Below are 23,871 nucleotides of genomic sequence, written 5' to 3' on the forward strand. Positions count from 1 at the left end.
TCAATTCCAAAGCACACAGACTACACCATCCCCCAACTACAATTCGATACAAATTTCCAGATTTCTATACCTGCCAGATCTTTTGGGAGGATAGAATATTCTTGGAGGATGAGTCAATCCACTTTTACACAGATGGCTCAAAAACCAAAGAAGGGGTTGGTGGTGGTGTGAACGACTGAAATTAAGTCTCTCATTACGCCTTCCCATTCATTGTAGCGTGTTCCAGGCGGAACTTTTGGCGATTAAGGAAGTCTTGTCTTGGATCAAAGAAAACGTGATATCAACATCTGATATCGGTATTTTCTCCGACAGCCAGGCCGCTATCAAATCTCTGGACTCTGTCTCTACAAACTCTATAACAATCCATAACTGTCGATCATCTCTAATGAAGATGGCGCAACAGTTTAATATTCACCTTTGCTGGTCGCCGGGCCATAGAGACATTCCAGGTAACTGTAAGGCAGATGAACTCGCCAGGAACGGTACAGTACAACCCATCCTACCACGTTTGGCAAGTACTGGCATACCAATCGCTACTTGTAAACTGCTACTAATGCAAGACGCTGTGAGGAGGGCAGGCACCAGGTGGACCAACATCACCACGTGTCAAGCCACAAAAAACATCTGGCCAACACTGGATTTAAAACGTTTAAGGTACTTGCTCTCTCTAAGCAGATCGCATATAAGCTCGATAATAGGTGTCATAACCGAACACTGTCTAATAGGAAAGCACGCCATGAGACTAGGCGTATTCTCAAATGACTTTTGCAGAAGCTGTATGGACGAGGAAGAGGAAGAAACGGTTCTTCATCTTCTCTGCACATGCCCTGCTCTAGCTCGAAAACGCAAGAATTACCTAGGAGAATTCTTCTTTAACGATCGAAACGATCTAAATCATATCGGTTTAATCAGCCTCTCACGTTTCGTAAGAAACTCAAGCTGGTTCCATTGAGCTTAGGAGGAAACCTCAAGATTCATGTGGTATCACAATAGGCCATTAAACTGGCCTTAGTGTGTCCGTTTCCATCTTGGACTGCCACTATAACCTAACCTAACCTAACCTGACTTCAAATTGCCTAATTAAATGCATTTTCACAACACATGTGAATCTATTTAAATCGTTTATTAAAAACCTTTTTTCTCACTTGAAGAAACCAGAATGTACTAGTAGAGAGAACACACAAAATTTCCTATTTTTCCTATACGAAATTGCAAGGCATACATTTTTTATTAAAAGTGTATTAAAATTATTCTAAAGGACTTGAAATAATGTGTTTTTAAATAAGTACATATAAGCATTTAAAATTTTGATTTATTATCTCAAAACTTAAATATAAAGTCGACTTCCTCCGACCTTTGCTAATTTTCTTGTATTTATTCATATCTCATTTATTAATTTTGATTTTCCAAATTTTTTGAATATTATAACAGCCTTTCTAACAATAACAAAAAAGACTATTCAGACGTTCAATAATCGCATCTCATGAATGATTCCAAATTTTATTTTGGTGTGTGTTCGTTTGCTTTGTTAAATAAATACCTCAATGCCTTTAGCATTGCTTTACCCTTAACTTTTGTCTGATTAAGAAAATCAAAAATAAAAAAAGGAATAGAAAAAGAAACCTATACGTGTTTTGAATAAAGGATAACCATTGCGCTTCACTTGATAAATGTTTTTCTTTAACATCCAAAACAGCCAAATGTTTTCTTTTCATGGGTTAAGATCGAATTTATATATATATTTGGGTGTATATGTGTCAATCTATGTATAGTTCTATTTATTTTGTTGGATAAGGTAGAATCCAACAGTATCTTGATGATATATATATTTTTTTTTTGTTGGTTGGAAATAAGGATGTTCGCCCAAATCAACAGCATTCCGGGAATTCAATTGAAAACTCAATTTCCACCTAAATACACATTCACTTTTAACCCATACAGATGGCGTTGGTGTTTTGTTTTCAGACAATCAACTTTTCCTAAAGATATTTTCTTTCCAATTTTTGTTTCCTTTTTTCTCGATTTTTTTGTTGTATTCTTTTTTGAATTCCTTTTGCAATTTAATCCTTTTTAAATGAAACACAAACCCAAATTGATTTGAAAACATACAGAAAAACTTTAAATTATTTCAATGAGCTTTTTTGAAGTGATAGTTTTCTGTTCTCAAGTTTTATGTTTTAAAATTAAAATTTTAATTATTTTTACTGGAGTGACTTTATTGATGTGACACTTAAAATAGCATAGAGCCATCCAAGTAAAAGTTAAATACTGTTGAACTTTAAAGTTTTATAAAATACCTTGAACCGTATGCGAAAGTGATTCTTTGTTTGTTTTGTACATTTGAGTTTATCAGTATAGACTACACTCAAATGAAATGATGTATTTTTTTTTAGTTTTGTTTCATTTTTTCACAAGGATAAGCTATGTCTTAAATATCATTGTCCGCCTAAGCGAGTATTTATTATAATTGTAATCAAAATTTTTAGAAGATCTTATGACACAAAAACTATGAAAGTTGTGATTTTCTACCTTTAGGTTTAAAACATATCGTGTATATTTTAAAAAATTTCGTGTTTTGTACAGCATTCAATTCAGTTGTTTTAAAAATCACAAAATATTAGGTGAATCATTTTTCTAAGGCGAGAAAAAGGTATAGCACCCTATTTTTCAAAACTTGTCCTATATAGCAACAACTAAAAATCCCATCCCCTATTCTCATTCAAATAAAGATGAACAATTTCTAAAATCTTTTGTAGATCTATTTACCTTCGACCTCAGCGTTTGCTTCACCGAATTTTCATTTCAATGAGAATAGACAGGCAGAATAAAATAAAAAAGAAAAAAAAATGCAAAATAAATTGACCGAACAAAGTCAATGTTTTCCAACTTCTCAACTGATTTTGGGTTTGGGTTTTCAAGAAAATAGACAACCTTAAGCAGTAGAAGAAGAAAGTATTCAATTTCTTAAGATAAAAAAGGCTCAGTATCCTGATTATTTACACAATAAAGATTATTTTTTCTATCGTAATTTAAGAGTCTTATTATAATTCAAACTACATTTTTAAAGAATGACGCGTCGTAGTCAATAGTTGAGAATTTTAAGGGCCTTTGGGCTAACGCTATACAATTTGTCGTTAATTTTAAAAGGTGAACTACTTTCATTTAAGTTCTGATGATTATATCCTTTTAGAAAATAAGTTTTTCTTTCCCGAACATTTTCACAGCAGAGCAACAAAGGAATTTAATCTTTTTTGAATGCAATTATTTAAGACTTGACATTAATTAAAATCTCTTAAGCGTTTGCTTTCATTGACTAGACTTTAAGAATAATTTTTCAATCTGTTATAAAATAAACAAAGTTATTCATTTTGCGGTTACAAGAGTAAACGTAAATAAAACACATACAAATAAACGCGGTCTTTCAGATATCCTCAAAAAAGTCCAGCTGTGTCAAATTCAAATCGCATGATATTGGTAAATTGATATCGCCACGACAAACAATTACGCGGTTGGAAAATGTCTCCTGCAATACTCGCTCTAATTGTGTGGCACCGTCTTGTTGAAACCACATATTCTCCAAGTCCAAGTCAATAGCAGGCGAAAAAGAATCAGTTATGATATGACCTTAACGCTCCAAATTGACGGTGATACCTAATCGTTCCATCCTTGTTTTCGATGAAGTAAAGTCCAATCACATTTCCGGACCAAAGAGGACATCAAAAGTGACTTTTTTTGGATGAAATGGCCTCTCTTATCACAAATATGACAATTTTGGTTACTAACTCCAATTGAGAAATGTGTTTCGTTACCGAACAAAATTTTGTTTTAAAAATTGCCGTCCATCTTGTGTTGTTTGACAACCAATTCGAAGAAGTTTTTGTGTGAGCTGGAATTTATACAGATGTAGGTGTAGCTCCAAATGCAAAATACACCATAATGTACTGTAAGACAGTCCTTATTTCTAGAGGAACGAAGAGGAATCGAAACATTCGAGTCTTCGGCTTACTTAAAGTGGCGCTAGACTCCTATTTGAACTAGGACCTCCCCCAACAAACTTCTCCGTCTAGCTCGGTCACTAGTTAGATTTCTTTTTACTTGTGCGCGCCACCTGATCCGCGATCTTAAGCATTGGTGACCTTGCGTTCTACATGACCCGGCCATCTTAGTCGTTGGACTTTTACCCTCCTGACTAAGTCTACGTCACTAAACAGCCAATACAGCTCTTAGTTACATCTTCTCCTCGAATCTCCTTCTATGCACACGGGACCGTAGATCACTTAATTAATCTTTTCTCTCGAAACGACCCAAGGTGCTTTCATTCGCTTTTGTCTTAATCCATGATTAAGCACCGTATAGAAAGACGGGGATGATGAGGGTCTTATATAGCGACACCTTGGGTCCTTCGATAGATCGATAGAGGGCTTTCCTACTCAATTGCTTTCTTAGCTCAAAGAAACAGCTATTAGCAAGAGTTACTCTTCATTTGATCTCACCTTCGCTTACAGCAGCTATATTTTCAGTGGCACGAATGAAACGATGATGCACAGGCCTAACAATATCTGTTTAAGAAGTCCAATCCGGTCTTCTTAAATTTCTTCACAATTTTTCCAATTACTTGCGTAGTTGGACGATTGTATTAACTATTATCTCCCATTAAAGCACGATATGTGGCCGTGGCAGAATCACAATTGTGTTGTAGGCTTTAACAATTTTAAATGTTAGCAGAGTATGTAATTATTTATTTATGGACCAATAAAAAACTATAAAATTACTTAATTTTTGATAGTTGAATGATTCTTATTTTAATAGATAATTATAAGGGACACATTAATTGAATTTAATCATAAACGTTATTTCGCGTAATTAGCTTGGGCTTCAAAATTGCAAAGGTTTAAAAATATTCTCTTTTACAATTTAACCTGATTTAAAAAATAATCTGAGTTACAGCAAGCTTAATCTACAATTAATTTTAAGTTTTCCAGGGTTACCCTGGCTGAAAATAACTATTAAGAAAAACTGCCTGGGTTAAAAAATAACGTGGGTTCAAAAATAGAATGGCTTAGATAATACCCAGGGTTATAAAAAACAGGGTTAAAAACTGTTATAGGCTACAAAATAACTTTGGTCATAAAACATTCAGGGTGTCAAAAACACCTGGGTTAAGAAATAGAATTGGTTAAAAAATTATAATTAATCTGGGTTCAATGCAATTACTCTTAACGTATTAACTTCTTGCAAACAATTTTAAAAATAGGCTTCGGTGCGACCCACACTGATAACTTCCCATCCCGTCTGTCGGTTTGTCTTGCTTGAAACTTCAATACTCAACATTCAACAATGTACTGTGTGAGATAAATAATTTGAAGTCAATATCCTCCTCCTCAAGATATCGAGAATCTCATATCAATATTTACCAATTTCGAGTACTAGTTTTTGGAGATTTTAATTTGCATTAATTTTACTGAATATTGAATGCAACGTAATATATATGAAACCCATATTTTCAATTCTTAAAAACACAATTAAGTCGAAAATCAATTTTTACCAACTTTAAGTAATGTTTTTTTGGAAGGAAACGGTTAAATCGATCCTTTAAAAAAATTGTATTGAATGTCGATAACTAAATTTTTTATCATGCTGAAATTAGTTCAAAGCCAATATCGTCAATTTTAAAAAAGTTATTTGAGTCGAAGATCAATTTTTGACAACTTTTGGTAATGTTTTTTGGGTTTTTATTTTTTTTTTAAACTCTCAATTTAGTTTTCCCCAAAACCTTACCAGATGTCAAAAACGATATTCTTCGGTGCATAGAATTATTTTAGAGTAAAAATAATGTTTTTTTTTGTAAGATATTCGATTTGACAGTCATTTTTTCAGATTTGTTTTTATTTGTAAAAAAACCGTCAGTTGATTTTTTTTTTCAAAATGATACTGGTTTGGTATTACGAAAACTTTTTAATATGAAATTGTATTCAAGTCGCTAGGGCTATTGGTTCGTGAGTTGTTTTGGTTTAACCATTGCTATGGCAAAAAAACACCCACTCATTTTTTTTGAGAGTCCTTTCTGCTATATTATCTGTATAAGAATGTAATAAATATGTACGCACGAACATCTGTCTAAAAATCTTTCATTTAGATTCTAGGGACGTTGTGATATGTCAAAATTTTCAATTCCACAAATCGGATTGATTGCAATAACTTCCTATGGGATGTTAGTAAACCAAATAAGTCCTGATTAGGACACAAAACTTGACATATAATTAGTTTCAAACTTTGAAGCAAAATTTAATGTTGGGAGTTATGCTAGGTACGCTAGGTGAATTATTATTTTTTTTAAGTTTCCTTTGTGATTCAAAACTAATGGACTTAAAACCTTCAGAGTACAAGGGGAGATTTTGCAAATTTTAATTGTTAATTAGAAACATTATTTTTTCACATTTAAAAATAGAACGCTTTAATTTAATATCTCAATTACAGGAAAAAGACTTCAAAGCTTCATTCGATCAGATTAATGAGAATTTTTAGAGATAAAATAAATGTTATTTGATTAAATTTAACGTTATAAATTAGTACCAATTTATGTAAATACAAAGTTTTTCCATAATAAAAATAAATGTTACGTTAAAAACTGCAATTTGTTGAATACAATTATTTTGATGCATACTTTTATCTAAATACTAATTTATGTTAAAAAATAAAATTCCGTAATAAATATATTTTTTCTTTAAATATATATCTATACCTAAAAAAGGGAAAAGCGATGAAAATTAATTCTAGAGAATCAATAAAGGGAAAATTGTTTGTAATTAAATCAACTTTGTTGCAATCCTTTTTTTTTATTTGTATGTTTTACTCAAAAAAAGTACATTCAATTAAATATTGTTTCATCGCACCACTATACTAAAATATTTATATTTTAAACAACGCTGCCGTTTGAACAAATCGTACGAGTATGTGATATTTTCGTATCTATGAGCATATCCCTTTTAGTATGATTAGCTTATGGAAAACAAAACCAATTTTAATTGAATTAATAGCTTTTGAAATTTTTTTGTGTGAGAAAATTTAAATTGGTTTTATAATTCAACTTCTAACTTATTCAAATTAGGTTCGTTAGAAAGTTTGCCTTTCCGTATATACCTTTGCTGTCTAATGGTTATTGTAATCATTTCATTTTACTAATCTCTGTGAGTGAAGTACAAGGTTTAGGCTATTTCCATACAATTCTATCCAGCAAACAAATTTCCCTTATTATTTACAGCAATATTAAACAAAACTTTTTTGTTGTTGTTTTACAGACACAGGCTTTATACATCACCGGAAACTGAGCCAAAAATGGTTTACGTAAAAAATAATAGCAACAATTATTTCCGTCCGCCAACAAACCGATAATAATTACCATCGACACATTTCCATGCCTGGCAAACCAAACATTACATTCTAGTCGCAGAACCAGCATCAAGAGAATCTCGACCTGGGAGGAAAGTGGAACTGGAACCAAGACCGGTTCCGGCATCGGAATCAGAATCAGACCCATCCGCGTGTTGGCCTAAACAATGAAATTAATATAAATTTGTTGTTCCGTGCAGTTTGAGCGAAGCCGCCAAAAACTGAATTCGGCTCCATGCCACATGAGTAATTGAAACGATTCGCGATCCGTATATAATGTTCTGGGAAGCGAACCTCAAATACATTGGGGTTCCCTAGGGTCATTTGATTGAGTAATGATATAGTGGTAGGGTTGGCGCAAGCGGTTGGGGGTAGTTTAGTTGAGTTTCGTTTCGTTTTATTTCATTTATGTGTGTGTGTCTGTGTGTCGAAGCCAAGTAAATGCTTTTAGGTAACAACATATCGTCCCTTCAGAAATTAGATCTGTCTACTTTCACAATGACGACCTTGTTTTTGCAATCAAATTAGCCGAGGCGCGAGATAATTATTATTTTGAAAATTTGCCAAGAGTTAAATCGAGCGCAAATCACATAACATTGCACGATTAAAAGAGGGTTACTATATGTTCTAGGTAAGTATAAGTATACGAGTAGTTTGGATATGATAGTGTACAGGGCACCTACCTACATAATGGGCAGGACATTGTGATGAAAAATGCCTACATTCGAAAAAGCATTCTGTAAGCCAGAAGTAATGCAATTTCGTAAGCACACGGATAAGTACCTAATGTGCATTTGAATTTAATCCTCTTTTGCTTTAATCTTTCAACTTAACTAAAGCTCTTGAATTGTAAAGACAAAGTAAATGGCTATCTTGTTTGAAGCAAATACATACACATACCTCAATTTCAAAAAGAAAATTTATTTCTTCTGCAATATTTTTTGAAATCTTGAAAACTCCTCTTTTTTACATTTTTCTATTGAATTATTTGTAAGAACTTTGAAAAGTATGCAATTATAATTCAAGTTTTAGAAGTTTTCTTTAAAATATTGGACAAATAAAACCAACTTAGTATTATTTAATAGTTTTTTTTTTTTTTAAATCGAACTGAACTTGTATGAACACTTTTCAAAATTTTAATCTTTTTGTGAAAAAGGCTCATCTTGGCACAAGTCAATTTCTTTTATTTTCTCTAAAATATTCTTAGTTAAAAAAATGCGCAAAGATGTGTTTAACAAATAATTATATTAAGAATTGCACAAAAGACTTTACTAATAGCTTTTTAAAGACAATAGTAAAAATTATGGTTGGTCCCCAAAAGTTTGTCAGCAAATAATGTCACTGGCTTGGATTTAATGTTATGCTATGAAATAGATACCTGCCAAAAACACTAAAAATTCAAAATTACTGCTAAATTGGTTACACGTAATATTAAGGCAGACAAAAAGGAATAAGAAGGGGAATTGTCAGTGGAGTCGATTCCCACACTTTAGAACTGGAAAACAGAATCGATAGCAATAAATCCCAGCATGATGAAGTCCTTTTGAAACAATATACCGTTCACGTTTATTCCTTCCAATTTGGGTTACATAAAAGTTGGTTATCATATCACGATAGCAAACATCATTCCCAGTAACTGCTTCATTTTGAAAAAAATTGGCCTATAAGCCGCACCAACAAGTCACTATTCATGGATGCATTAATTTTCGACAGTCAATCAGCCCAAAAACTTCAATTCTGGTTGTTGACGAATAATCTGAGGTAAAAATTGTCTTCATCATCACTGAAGATGGATTTCTTCGAAAATTGATCATCTACTGTTGCCATTTTTTGCCCCCATTCTGACCATTGACAACTATTGAAGTTATCAACAGGTTATTAGTTCTTTAGTCAATTACACCTTATAACCATGTAAAAGCAAGTTGTATGCATTATGGTCATCAAGGAAAGCGTGAGAGGTGATGATTGTTGACATTCAACATCGGCTCTTAAATTTTACCTACTCTTCGATTTAAGGTTTCAGAATATCAAACACTGTACCAAATGGAATAAGCTTATATTTTTCTTTAAAAAAGAAGAAGACCACATAGTTTTGCCTTTCTTTCATTTATTAAGTTTGATTTGTCTTAAAAAAATTTCTGTCAAATTCTGCTATATTTGAAGAAATCAAATATGAGGTAGAATTCATAATTCATCAATTTGTATGTTATTCGACTTCTATTCCTTTTAACAAAGTTTTAAAGGATTTTACCTTATTAAGAAAACTATGAATATGTGTAATTGAATCTTACATATTTTCTGGATATTTTTCAAAAGATTTCTGGTGTGTTTTTTGGAACTGGAATCTGATCAAAAGAAAATCGTTTTTTTGTTTTTTCATCCTGAGGTAGGGTTAAAAAATCGGTCTTAGACCACAACTTTAGCAGTACTGATACCTAAGAAAAATGCAGAACAATGATTTTTGGTCTAAGACTCTATAAGAAATATGTTAGTGAGTTATTTGATACAAATTTGTCAATGAAAACATTTAGGAGATCTTAAAAACCTTAGCTGGTAGTTTTATTTCGAGCTTAAAAAACTCTCACACAATCACAAAAACAAAACATTGCAATAATACATACAAATTTGATTTATCAAAATATTCTATGCTATTCCCATAAGAATAAAATGATAAAAGCGTATGTAGTTCTTGAAATACACTAAGCCAATATTGATTTAACCTTTAGATGTTACTAATTTCGTGTACCTTTCTTCTATGCATACAAAATAATAATCAAATAAGGTAAGTTAACCGCCTTTTTGTGGTTATAAAGGTTAAGATCTCAAACAATTCCATCAAAAACTTCTCTCTCTCTCATTCTTTCTCAAGATAAGCGAAACAATATAAAAGTTAAAGTTTAGTTGGTTATATTTATTTATCAGTTGTTGAGAAACCTGAGATTCTTACAAATTACCTAGAGGCTCCAGGGTAATTGTGTAAGGAATTTTTCCTCATAAGATACAAAATTTTAAATGAAAGTCTCAGAACTCCTTGGTGCTTTCTATTTTCGTTTCTATCTTAAGAGAAAATAGAAAATCCAGTAGATAGCATACGAGAGTTGAGAAATTTCTAAATATTTCAGATAATATCCAAATCATATACCAGAGGTTTCCATGCAAAGATTAATCTATTTATACCCATGTTTGTGTAAATATTTACTTGATTTTATGTACGTTGTAAGGTATACGATACGTATTTCACTCAAACCTCTTCTTAATGCCAATTTAGTTGCAAAAAAAAAAAGAAGATAAAATTCAACAGAAACTTGCAAAATAGTTTCTTGAGAATACGATTGTATATATTTGACTTGGTTTAGTAAAACTTTAGTTGTGCCCAAGGATAGAAAGAATATTTTCCATTTGTGTCCTCTAGAAAAAGTTCCTACCCACACCTTCCTTACATACATGTGTTGTGTATGTATGTACATATATCGTTTCTTGAACTTTTTTACACAAAAAAACATAATTCAATTTTCAAAAACCTAAGGCTTAATATATAGTATTATTATGCATACACATAAATACATGCGGAATAATTTTGTGGAAAAAATTAAATTACTTTTATTTATAGAAATTTTTAAAAAACTGAGATTATTTTTGAGAAGTAGAGTTAATGCTTTTGAGTACCTGTACACATTGTGTTGTAACAAACATTATTTTTTTATAAAAATGCTCGTAACAAAAATATTGAATTCATAGGAATAAAGATTCGTATACTATGTTACATGTTTAAATTAAGTTAATTCTTCAGTTATTACAAATGAAAAGAACTGTGAATGAAATTTATTTATTTATTATTTATTTTTATTCAGGAAAGATTAAAAGCTAAAAATAATTGCAAGGATTTTTTTTTTAATTCTTGTAAGAAAGGTGTTGAGAAACATACTTATTTGTGTTTTTTTTAGTTTTGAAACTTTGATTCTATATTTTTCTCAGTATTTGAATTTTGTGGGAAGGATTAAAAAATATAACGAGATCAAACAAAATCTGTTAACAAAAAGAGGCTGGGAATTGGCAAATACTGATAACTTCTTATCGACTCCATTAAAATAATGATTTTGTTTCGGAAAAAAATTAAATAATCATTTGAGAAACTTAAAAATCAATACTTTAAGCATGACCAATTCTAATAGAGATTTTCAGGACGTTTAATCAATTATTTTTTTTCTTTTAAATTTTACCGAACACCGATATTTTGTTAATATGAAATAAGTTTGAAGTTAATACCTTCATTCGTGCTAATTATATTTCAGTAGAAATTTTAACTAATTTCAATTGTTTATTGTTTTTATTTTACTTGTAATTGATTTTTTTTTAAAGTTTAACAAAATATTTATAAAATCATTTGTATCAGATGAAATAAATTGATTGATTGATTCATACGAACTTGCTCCAAAAAGTCTGTTAAAGAAAAAAATGTCTGTATTATTTTGATTTCTCAAAAAAATGTAACTATTCAATTTTTTTTTAAATAAAATTGTTCTGTGTACATTATATAAAACTTTTCATTTTTTATTTTAAAAATATTTATATTATGCAATTATGCATATTCAAATACTTTTTGCATACCAGTTTCTTTAAAAACTAATGAACCTCTTTTAAGATATTGAATTTCGAAAAAAAAATATTTAAAAATTCTTTAAATGAATAGAATGACATTTTTTGATTATCAAAAACTATTGAGACAGTATAAAAGCTTGTAGTTCTTGAGAAAACATGGGGTGCGACCTACTGATAACTTCCCATCCCGCCTGACGATTTGTCTTGATCAATACTTAAACATGTTAATAACAATATTTTTTTTTTTTACACTACTTCAGAATTTCAGAAATTATTAAGCTTATTGCAAGTGTCAAAGATCAGAGGCTCATCATAAGTGCATGTGTTAGTTGTTAGTAAAAAATAACACAATTATAGCCTAACGCACGCAGAAATTACAAAACATAAACATTTAACGTTTACGATAGTGAAGCACTGGTTTTAAACAATGGTTTTAATCCCACCTTATTTAAATTTAAATCTATCGACGAACAGTTTAAGTTATATAAAATGCTCATTCGACTTAAAGCTTCATTCTTCCCATAGTTAGTTCTATGGAAGTCAATACGTATAAAATCCAATGTACCCAGGTGATGAGCTCCGCCTCGGTAATTCCAATGTACACAAGATAGCAAATAACGTGCATCAATTTCACCATTAATAAGTTGATGAAAAAATACTAAATCATTATTAACACCCCTTTGGTGGAGAGATTGCACTTGAAGAAGCAGAATACGATGTTCAAAGTTAGGCAGGTCATATGGATCAATCCAAATTAATTCAATGCGTTTTTTATTAATTTCGTAATAGGGAGTCCATACCTGCAGATGAGAACGAACATGACAATTGTACAAAGAAAGAGTAACATAGGAATCATTGAACTCCTTTGCCCAGCGTTTTATAAAACCAAACATAGAACTTGCTTTATTAACAATAAAATCAATGTGATGTGTAAATTCTAAGTTTTAACAGAAATTAACACCGAAATCTTTAAAAGTGGAGACGCAACAGAATTTTTGCTGTGATGTACAATAGTCAAATACGTTACTGATTCGTTTTTTAGTAAAAGTTATCTTCTGGAATTTTAAACGGATAAGGATAAGTGAAAGGCTATTTTCCCACACAACTTTTGTGGAAGATTGATAAATAATTTGAAGTTAATACCTAATTCTTGTGTCAAAAACCATTTGTTATCAGTTTTTGCTGTTTTGTGCTGATTTTCCTGTTTTTTTTTTTGGACAAAACTTTGCATTAATTATAAAAAAAAAACAATTAACTTAAAATTATCAACAACATTTTGCATATGATGAAATAGTTTGATTTCAATGTCAATTTTTGTTCGCCAGATTCTTAGTAGGAATCCCATTTTCAACTCTTTAAGTAGCGTTTCTTGAAAGTTTTTATTTTTTATATAAAGAAGTAATACGATTTTTATTATTAAAAGTGGCCAACTGAAGAAGAAATATGAAGAGAAAATTAAAATAAAATCTATCATTTCTGTTTTGAAAAAATTAAAGTTTTCGATTTTTTACCACATTTGATTTAAAATTTCAATTATTGCACAACAATGTTTTTAGAGCTCCTTTTCAAACATTACCTCTGAATAAATAAATTGTGATAACAAAGTTATTTATTTTTGTTCTACTACAAATAGATAAACAGAAAGAATTAGTTTTGTATAAATATTTTTATATTTAGTATAATTTATGTCTCAATTTTTATTTTGTCGAGTCGATTGCTTTAGGTAACACAGTTTTTTAGTAACAAAAATTCTCATTGAAACTAAATAACAAAATATAATTTACAAGTATAAACATTCAAAAAATTATAGAAATATTTTAGGAAATAAAAAATAGAATTAAACAAAAAATTTAATAAAATATTTTGAGCTACTGATTGCATAAAACTACATCAGATTTTTAATAATTTTTTGTTTGTATTTTAGTTAATATATTCGCAAGTTTAAAAACAATATTTTTTTAATCCCAATATTTTTAAGACTGAAATCAATTTCTACCTATTTTTAGCAGTTTTGTTGCTGTAAATAGGATTTTGTGTTTTATTTATTAACTGTTAACAACAATTTTTTCAATATTAAACTAGTTTATGTTATTTGTAAAAACAATTATTCGAAAAATTGTACAAAAAGTCAAAAAACATTTTTCTTCCATTGAAAAATGGTTCTGCGTAATAATAGCATTTTTTATTCTAAAACTGTTGGAGGTGACAAATTTTGTTTAGATTTTTTAGTTATAAAAAAGAACGTTTGATTTTTTGGAGTTCTTACCAAATTACAATCTATAACATTGTATTTAACTTAAGTTGCTAGCATTTTTACTCGTGAGATATCTAGATCAACCAATTTGTATGTTGTTACGAGTATTAACAAATCTTTCTACATTTTTTGATTTTATTATCTGTGAAACAAATTTTATTTATTTCTTTTGGCACCTGTGATATAGCCAACGCATAAAAGAAGCATAAATATTCGGACAAACGTATACACGCACTCAGGCATCTATCTCTCTAAAGACAACTAATTTAGATTCAATGTTCCTTGAAACGTCGAGAAACGTCAAAAATTTTAAATCGTCAAATCGAACCAATTACTTCCTATGGGAAGCTTAAAGTCATTCCTAAAATAAAAATTTAGTAAATACCTCCCAATATCAACACCCTTCTTTTTCTTAAATTCTCAGTTGTATTTAACTATCAAAAATAAATCCTTGCGACTTAAAACCCTTACGAAAACATTAAAAAAAGGTTTATAAGAATTAATCAACTAACACTTTCCGATTCGTTAAATAAATTTCATGAATATAAAACTACGTGTTGGATTTGGTGTGGGTTCGGAGAAATAATTATTATGTATTACGTATACAAAAAAAAATGAAAAAAAATTCTTTGAAGTTTTAAAATTATAGAGTACAAAATTGTAGTTATAAATATATACATGCATTATACATAGTTTGTTCAGTATTTAGGAGTGGGTTACATATAATTTCTACTCATATACTTAGCTTAAATAATTAAGAGAACAATTTAAAGTACGTCTTTTGTCAATTTAATAATTAGGTATAGAAAATAACACAACTTGATGTCTAATAAAAGAAATAATCATAAGAAAGTGAAATTAAATTAATTACCATAACCACCAACATCTTCAATTTTTTTATGGAACTCTAAATACGAGTAATGAATATTCATACTGGGCACCATTTCGTAAACCAAAAATAATGGAAATGAGATTTTATTTTATATTTCAATAAAGAACCAAAAGAAAATAAACATATCAAACATTTTAATGAAATGTAATTTTGTTTATGCAAAGAAATAAATTAATATCGTAATATTTATTTAGAATGATTTAATTTGTTTTGATTTTTGGAAATATGTATGAAAAGTTGGTTATTTCCATTTGCTGTGAAGTGAAATTAAACTGAGTAAACTTAGTTTAAATAAAGTATAAATTCCATTTTTGTAATAGCATAAAAATAAATAATTTAATATTTTTTGTTTGTTTTCGTTAGGCAATTGCAATTGTTTATAAAGCGAAATTCTCCTGAATTTATTATTATTGTTTTCTTCCAAGACATTTGGATCGTAAAACAAATATTGTCAATGTCCAATTGTAAAGTTTTCAATAAAAAAAACTATCAATTCTATTCCTCAAATAGCTTTACAAAATTTTGAAAATAGCACCGTATATAAAGGGTGGTTAAATTTTAAGGGACGAAGTTGAATACGAGCCACACGTAAACGTCAAGTTTTTTTCTGCATTTCATTTGAAGTTTTTCAATTTCAAACTAATTAAATTTTAATCAAGCAAAGCTTTGAAGTTATGCATATCGTGCACTTCGTGATAATCTAAATAGTAAAAATTTGAACAAACGATTGCACCTTTTGCGCTTGTCCTTAATAAACATTAGGCTAAAAGACTTATACATTTACCCAATAAAAATGTGCAGTTGATTCAAGAACTAAAACTTTTTGACCATTCCAAACACCATCAATGGTCAAAATGATCTCAAGAAATGGGAAATTTTTGGAGGAAAATCGTCTTTTGTAAAGAGGTCAATTTTCACCTCAGTGGATTCAAAATTCAATAAGCAAAATTGCCACATTGGGGTGAATGATATTGCAAGAGTGATTGTCAAAGAACCAACGCACCCACAAAGAGTGACTGTTTGGTTTGGTTAAGTGACTGGCAGCATCATCAGCCACTATTTTTTCAAAAATAAGGGTGGTCAGGTAGTTAAAGTGAATGTTGTTCGCTATCGTGAGATGATAACGAACTTTTAATGGCCTGAATTATAAGATATGGCTGTGGACGATATGTGGTTTCAACAGGACCTTCCCACTTATCACGCAGCTTACAAAACAATGGCTCCTTGACGCGGCAAATTCAATAGCGATGTTATCTCACTTGGTAGCGATGTTGATTGGCCGCCAAGATCAAGTGATATTCCATCATTGGGCGCCTTTCTTTGAGGTTATTTAAAATAAAAATTTTACTTTGATAAGCCAGTAACAATTCATTAGCTAAAGGATGAGATAATTTGGTACATGAATGGAATAGAACCCCAATTAAGCCTCAGCGGCATTGAAAATTTGGAATATCATATGGAGGTGTTCCGTCTAGCCGCGGTGGCCATTTTTCTAATATGTAGTTCCATACATAGTTGAACCATGCACATATTACCATTATTAAAGAAATTCCAGTCATTTCCTAAATAATTTGTATTTTATTCAAAATCAACATCAGCCTCTAAAATTAAACCACTCTTTACATACACCAGAATGAATAAAAAAAATGGGAAAATACACACCTTTGAGACAGGTTCCTGCTTTTAAATTCCATTTATACCAACAGTGAAAACCAAATTTTATGTACGCCTACCTTATATTGTCCAATCCAGGAAAAAAGCAGTTGGTAGATATCGAACTAGAGGACTCACCAACCAACGTTAGCCTAGGGCAACTCTGCGTCAATTCAAGATGTATTTAACAGTCTTTTATATAATGTGAATTAATATAGTCCCAAATTTCAAAGTTCTATCAATTATCGTTAGCCTTGGAGTAATAATTAGTCTAGTAGAAGTATTGTGTTAGATCCGTGCCAGGGCTAACTAAAGTTTTATTTCACGGTTACCGCCTCTTGCGGAGAAATGACAAATCTTCGAAGAGTTATTTTTGTCAAAAAAAATCTTTCTAATAATTAGGTAAAAAAACTGAAGGTCCCCTCTACTTCTGAAATTACTCGAACACAAGAGTGATTGAGAGTTGTCCAGTACTAGTTTTTGGTTCTCTACTCTATGGACACTTAAAACAACAGTGCAACTACAAAATAGAACAAGGATAATAAAATTAAACAAATTAAGTAAATGACAGCATTTTGACAGATTTCACTTCAACAATATGGCCACAAGCAACCGTCAAAGTTCGAAATTCTTTCTTCGAAACAAATTCCTTAACACAAATTATGAATAACGTCACTTAAAAAACCACTCTTATGGAAATAATAACTCATAATGCCAAGAATTAAAAGTACGTTTACTTTACTTTCCCCTTTAAGCTACCAAAAAATTGTATGAGAAGGTAATTATAATGTGTTTGATTTTATATTCGTGTAGTTGCATACCTAAAGGGAAAATTATGTTTTAATTTTTCCAACCACTTTGTTTAATTGAATTAACCTTGAGACATTTTAGCTGCTTTGAAAAATGAAAAAAATCTTTCGGTTCCGAGAACAAGTCAAAACTCAAACGAAATTTAATAGTTTAAATTCCCCTATAATGCTTGCAAACACCATTTTCCTTTCACTGCACAATAAAAGTCATACCTTCTTAACGCATGAAAACACACGCAGAAACTTTTCAATCGATTCGCCTTTTTTTCGTTTTGAATTTACATTTCTACTTTCCCTATTAAAATGTCACTTACATTTAACTACCCCAACCCATGTTCACATATACACAGTTTTGAAATACAATTTCATTGCCATGTTAATTTTGAATCCTTACCTATATTATATTCTATATTTCTTCATTAACATGATGTAGGTTCCTAATGTAGTTAACATAGTTTGTAGAGGTAGAGGACACGCGTATACGTAACCTATATAGGTATGGGTATAATATGGTTCAAATGTAATAATATTTCTGCATAAACTAAGCTTTAAAGTCAAGGACATTTCCATAAAAATAAAATTCTGCCAAGAGAAAAAATAAAAAAATTATGCAACCATTAGTGAGAGGAGGATAAATATAAACAAAAATATTATATGGCAAACACTTAGGGAAGAAACCTATACCTTATACCTGCTAAGAGTTATAAAACCCACCTACATCATCCTTATAGCGAGCAGATTTACCTTTTTTTCGGCGTGGTTGTTGTTGGATTTGGAAGGAGGGGAGCCTGCCTAGGAGTGGAAATATGAAAAGTGGTTCAAGTAAATACCTCCTCTATGGAGAGTAGGCAGTTAGTAAGGGTTTTTTTTATTCTTCTTATTTTGGTACACAAAATTTACTCCATAGGGTACCTTCTCTAACCTATACCTTACCTTCATATAGCAACATGTATGAATGTGGGTATGTAGATTTTACAATATGCACATGCATACATACTAACATTTATACTTATTCACATTTTATTTTATGACTATTTAAGGTTGATGAAGTGGTTATATATGTAAGAAAATAAAACTTAAGTACGAAATTTGAGTTTTTAGCGTGTTGGTTTTTGAGACAACTGACAAGCTTAAGCTACTTATTTCGTATGCAGGGTGTTCTTGAATTAATTGATTATACGTTTTTCCATTTCCTCAGGAACTCATTCATTTCGAAATATAAAGAAAGAGGGTTACCTATGGTACCCGCTCAAATTTTCCAGTATCATTAGAGGAATCGTCAAAAATAGAAGAACTGATGTATATATAAATGTATATGTAGTTTTAATGTTATATTTACTATAAAAAAGGGTTTCTTGGTAACGATTTTCAAGCTTCGACAGTTTTGATAGTGAACGAATATGGCGTTGAAAAATACTTGAAAACCGATAGCCGCCTCTCATTAGAACTAAGTCTTTCGTAACTTTGTGAACTTTGTGTCGTGTCGTTCTGATTACACCCCTTAACTGAACTTAAATGACCCAGGATCTGAATTTTGCGATAAAGTAGTAGTATTTATGTTCGTCAATAAACAGTACGTTACCAATTTTAATAAGATTTATACATATTCCAAAAAAGTAGCCGTTTAGTGTGAAGTTCCAAACTTCTATGAGAACGACATTAGACAAGTCTACTACCGCCAATAACAATTGTTGTAGATGGTTGATTACCAACTACTTCTTTTCACCTAATTTGTATATTGAAGAACAAGCATAGTCATCTAATGTGAAAGCATGTGAACTTGAATATTCTACATAAATCGTAAGAATTGTTTTTGATGGATATTTTAAAGTAACCGGGTCTAATTTGATTAAACCAAAAACTCTAAATAACCATAAAGTTAATGTAATTGGTCAAATATAGTTGTACTTTTACGCACCAACAGAATTAACATCTTACATACCAACATAACTTATACCAATCATGACAAAAACTTAAAAAAAACTACAACTTAAAAGGCTCAGCAAAATTATAAAGGAAATAAAACTAATTCAGAAATTTGAGCTTGGATTTAGATATAAGCTTTGCACCATAGACCAAGTACATCGAGTTACGGATGTAAAGGAAAAGACACTTTAGGAAAAACAAGTATCAGTTGTTAGTTTCAAGCTGTAGGAAAGTATTAAAACATCAAAACAGTTCCCTTAAAGTTTATTTTCAATTTAAAATTCGTTCTTCTTCGATTTGTCTTGCTTAAAACTTTAACAAAATATTCATAACAATATTTTTGTGTGAGATTTAGTTCCCATCGTATGATGGTTAGTGCGTTGGACTGTTATGCCAGAGGTCTTTGCATCTAAAGTTTTTTTCCAGAGGTATTGCCTCTTGCGAGGAATTGACAAATTCTACAAGAGTATTTCTTGTCATAAAAAAAAGCTTTCTCAAATAGTAAAATAGTTTTCAGTTGAATTTTTGTAAAAAATGATTTTAAAATCTATTTTAAGTATCGAAACCCAATTTTTACCAATTTTAGTAGTATTTCTAGAAAGTTTTTATTTATAACATAAACAAATACAGATTGAATTTGTTCTAAGAAAATTAAGCACAAAATGAAATCATTTTGAAATCATTACCTTCATTAATTCAAGGGATATCAAGAAGATGAAAAGATATTTCTACCAATTTTTTTTTGTTAACTTCCCACAAGCAGTTATTGTAATGGGTCATATTTGTTTAAAAGTTGAAAATGTTGATTTTTCTCAACGTTTCAAGGTCCCTAGAGTCGAAATAAAAGATTTTTAGAAAGATGTCTGTGCGTGCGTGTGTACGTACGTTCGTACGTCCGTACGTTCTCGACGCTTTTTCCGTTGTCCATAGCTAAAGAACCAGTACAGATATAAACTTCAAATAAATTTTGTTAAACAGATATTAATGCAGAAAAATACAGAAAGGGCTCTCGAAGAAATTGCATCTGTGGTGGTACCCTGAATATCTCATGAACCAAAAACGCTAGAGACTTGAAATAAATTGTATATAATAAACTGTAACGAAAACTGAAACAAATTTGTCACCTCGAAAATTTAACGAATAAATAATGATTTCATCTCCAAACCAATTTTGTACAACGAAAAATAACGTTTTTGACATCTGGTAAAATTTTGAGAAAAATCGAATTGAAAGTTTTTTTTTACAAAAAATAAAAATTTAAAAGAAAATTTGACAAAAAGTGGTAGAAATTGATTTTCGGCAGAAATGTCTTTTAAACAATTTTAGATTTTAAACAATTGATTTAATCTTATAAAAAATATTGTTTTCAATATTCGTACAAATTTTGAGAAAAATCGAATTGACAGTTTTCTTACAAAAAAATAAAAACCTAAACAAAAAAAATTAAAAAAAGGTGGTAGAAATTAAATTTCGACTCAAATATCGTCTCAAACATTCAGTAAAATTTTGTTAAAATCCTTGTTGACAGTTTTTAATAAAAACCTAGAAAAAAAGCAATACTAAGACTTTACACTCTAATAGCTTTTCAAAATTAAAAATATTGTCTTAAAATTTTTTTATTTAAGTGTTGGTTAACCCTAAATATCTCACGAACCAATGACGTTAGAGACTTGAATTTAATTGAATGTTATATGTATATTGTAACGTCATATCAAACCAGTATATTTTTGGGAAAAATTTCGATTAACGGTCTTTTTTATAAATAAAAAAAAAGATGAAAAATATGTACTTCGAAATTTAACGAAAATAAAATAAAAACCTAAACAAAAAAATTAATAAAAGGTGGTAAAAATTAAATGTTGACTCAAATATCTTCTCAAAACTTTGATATATTGACTTTAAACTACTTTTATCTTTTTTGTTGTCAACATTCAGTAAAATTTTGGGAAAATCCTAATCCACAGTTTTTTTTAGAAAAACCTAGAAAAAAACATTACTAAGACTTTCGACTCTAGTATCTTTTCAAAAACACAAAATGTTGTTTTCGATATTCCGTAGTTTTTTTTTATAAAAATCCCACAGTCCTTTTTTTGATTAAAAAAATAAAATCTACAAAAATAGTACGCAAATTTGGTACAAAAATTATGGTCGGTTCTTTATATCTCCGTAATTAATTTTATTCATCCAAAAACTATTAAAAAAATTCTACTAAAATTGTTAAACATTTGTTTTCGCCTAAAAATCTGTTTAAAAATACTACATTTTCAAACTAAACTATTTCTTTATGTATATGAAATATATTGTTGGGAATTTTATTTTTTTAAGAATAATTCAACTTTCAACTTTTTTAACAAAACACGAAAACATACAAACTTTTAAGCAAGACAAATCGACAGACGGGATGGAAAGTTATTAGTATGGGTCGCATTCCACCCTCTTTTCTTCTTTAGTTTTGTATAAAAACAGTCAGAAACTGTCTCTCCCATTTTTTTTTTTAATGTTGAAAATTGTATTTTATAAGATTAAATTGGTGGTAAGTCTTTTTACCAATTTTTAGTAGTCATTTTTATAGGATTTTATTTTTGTTTTAAACTGCCAATTCGATTTTAAGCAAAATTTTACCAGATTTACAAAACAATAATTGTTAGAGATAAAACCATTTTGAGTTCGTAAAGTATTCTGAGTGACATTTTTTGTTTTGATATTTTGTATATAAACAAAAACAATTAAATTAATTGTTTTCAAAATTATATTAGTTTGTTATTTCGTCACATTATATTATATAAAATTTAATTGAAGTCGCTAGCTTATTTATTAATTTGTGCGATATTTTGTTTAGATATTATTCAATTCGGACCTATTACTAAAACTTAAAGTAAAAAAATTGAAGCTACCATATTTTGATATTTGACAAGTAAAAACTACGTCATTAGCTTAATGGAACAACAACGTAATTAATTGAAATTGTTAAAATTGACTACAAAAATAATAATTGAAAATTTTCTTGATGGTGTTACTTCCCGAAGAAGTGATCACAATTGACCACAATGATCTTGAGTTCAAATCCATTACACTTTTTTCCTTGAGGTCACATGAACATTTAAAACTTTTCCAATGATTGACAATGTGTGCAAAACTTTAAAGATTGAATTCGTAAATTTGTCGAGGACTTACAGTTGTAAAGGTGGGGATCGGTCATTGAAAATTTCGTTGATAGTGTCCTTCATTGTATTAAAATAAATTCGCCTTATTTTAAATATCGAAATATAATCTTTAATAATAAAGACTTTCAAGGGAATACAAAATTTCGATAATAACTATAAAAATTTTCCAAATAAAAATGTTCTTGGAAGGTTGCGTTTATTTGAAGGCTTAAGTGTATAATTATTTATACATGTTGTTGAACCAAAGGACATCTTCGCCATTTTATCAAACACTCTACTTTTAACATACAAACAGTAATACAAAAATTTACCAACGCAACGTAAGAATAATACAAATACCTGACTTAATCAGAAGGACTGAAAAATTCTTAATAAGTCATCTTGCAGCAAATTCGTTTTCTTTTGGAAAAGAAAAAATGCACCAATACACATAAATATCGTTACTTGTAAAAGCAAACAATAAATTGATGAATTTATTTCAATTTCCTTCGCGCAGAAAAAAATCATATTTCATTAACAGATTTGAATATCGATATTAAAATGTCAATGTTGCTTTGTTGCAATAATATTCTGTTCATATTCCTCTGAAAACGTCAACGTCAACGACAAGGACAACGACGACGACGATGCGAGGGTGGTAAAGTTCTTTGCAAGTAAAAATAAAAAATGGAAAAAGGAAAAACAATCATTGACTGCGTCAACTTGATGCCAATACTTTTCCACTAAATGCAAAAGTACGTCCTAAGTAACTATACATAGTACAATACACATACTTATATAAATACAAATTCATATAAGTATTTCTTCTTCTCCTTCTTCTTCTTCATCTTCACACAACATCAGTAGGAGCTTAAGTTTTTGAGTTTGAGGCTGCTGTTGATGGAGAATAGCGTCCTTTAGGAACCTTGATGGATAGAAAATAATTACTAGCGCACAGCACAGGAGTGTCTCATGTAAAAGAACCGAAAGGAAGAAAATCTAACTGAGGGGAAATATATAGTATAAAAGTTGGTCCTTCCTGATTGATGCTTCGATTAAGCATGAATAGTTTGTTTTTAGCCCGTTATATTATACTAACTAAAACTGTTGTGGGGTGCATAGTGGATGTTATATATGTATAGCGCATAGTATCCTGCTGACAGCCAGTTGTTGCTGTATCTATGCTATGCGAGTACATACTCGTAA

General features: G+C 30.0%; 1 protein-coding gene across 1 annotated transcript in view; it reads right to left on the minus strand.

Annotated features, from left to right (window-relative positions):
• Window positions 1-23,871, minus strand: part of LOC129944321 (zwei Ig domain protein zig-8) — a 422,695-nt gene that overhangs the window by 68,870 nt on the left and 329,954 nt on the right.

Source organism: Eupeodes corollae, chromosome 2, assembly GCF_945859685.1.
Source record: "Eupeodes corollae chromosome 2, idEupCoro1.1, whole genome shotgun sequence".
Lineage (NCBI taxonomy): Eukaryota > Metazoa > Arthropoda > Insecta > Diptera > Syrphidae > Eupeodes > Eupeodes corollae.